A 1,053-nucleotide genomic window follows, 5' to 3' on the forward strand; every position below is an offset into this window, starting at 1 on the left:
TTTTTTTTTTGGTACCAGGGATCGAACTCAGGACCTTGCACCGGAGAGGCAGACAGCAGCACCACGGAGCTAAATCTCCACCCCTACGGATTGATTTTCTTTTTTTTAAATGCATTATCCTTTATTTACTTTGGAAACAGAGAAAACAGAGTGAGAGAGACTTGTTCAGGTTACAAATTGTTAGCAATGGAGCCAGGATTAAGAAGTCAGGCACGCTGGCCCTCTGTGGATTTTGTGATATTTATGCATCCGATGCCGGTTCACGCTTCCGCTCTGCCAGTAAACAGAGCTGATAAATATGAAGAGGATGGGAGCAGAGAGCTTGTTTCCATCCTACACAGGCAAGAAAACTAGGCAGCTCATTAGGAGAAAATATCGAACAGCAGTTTTCCAGTTTCACCAGAGGCAGGACGCAAAGCGCTTTCTTTACCAAAGCCATTATGTAATTGCCTCTAGGGATTCAAGGGGGAGTGGCTGGGGCGGATGGAGCGGGAGACCAGGAGAGTGAAAACTCCTTTTCTGGAGGGCAGAGACTACATCTCATCTTTCTTGTGGGTCCTCAAGAAGCAGCCAGGGTTACTGGAAAGAGGGGAAGAGTGAAATTAGAATTATAGCTGTGTGTTCTTAGACAAGGCACTTACCCTCTCTGATCCTCAGCTCCTTGTATCAAAGGAGAATATAACTGATTGATTTAGTGGTCATAGGGATTGAATTCAAGGTCTTCACACAGAGCTGCATGCCCAGTCCTTTTTTCGTTTTTTATTTTGAAACAAGATTTTGCTAAATCACTAAGTTATCTGTGCATTTTGTGTGCAGATTGAGATATGTAAAACCTTTCAGGAGGCCTGATGTATGGTAAATGCTCAATGTATATATCATGGGCAGGATCTAAAATAGCTCCCCAAAGGCTCGTTGTACTGAAGGCTTTGTTGCTAACTGAGAGGCTTTGAGGAAGTGATTGGCTTACGGGGACTCTGACATCATCACCAGATTAATGCATGGATGAATAAGTAGCTCTGTGGGCTTATTAGGAGGTGGGGCCTTTTTGGAAAA

The sequence above is a fragment of the Fukomys damarensis genome, unplaced genomic scaffold (assembly GCF_012274545.1).
Source record: "Fukomys damarensis isolate Sample0158 unplaced genomic scaffold, DMR_v1.0_HiC HiC_scaffold_19, whole genome shotgun sequence".
NCBI classification, from domain to species: domain Eukaryota; kingdom Metazoa; phylum Chordata; class Mammalia; order Rodentia; family Bathyergidae; genus Fukomys; species Fukomys damarensis.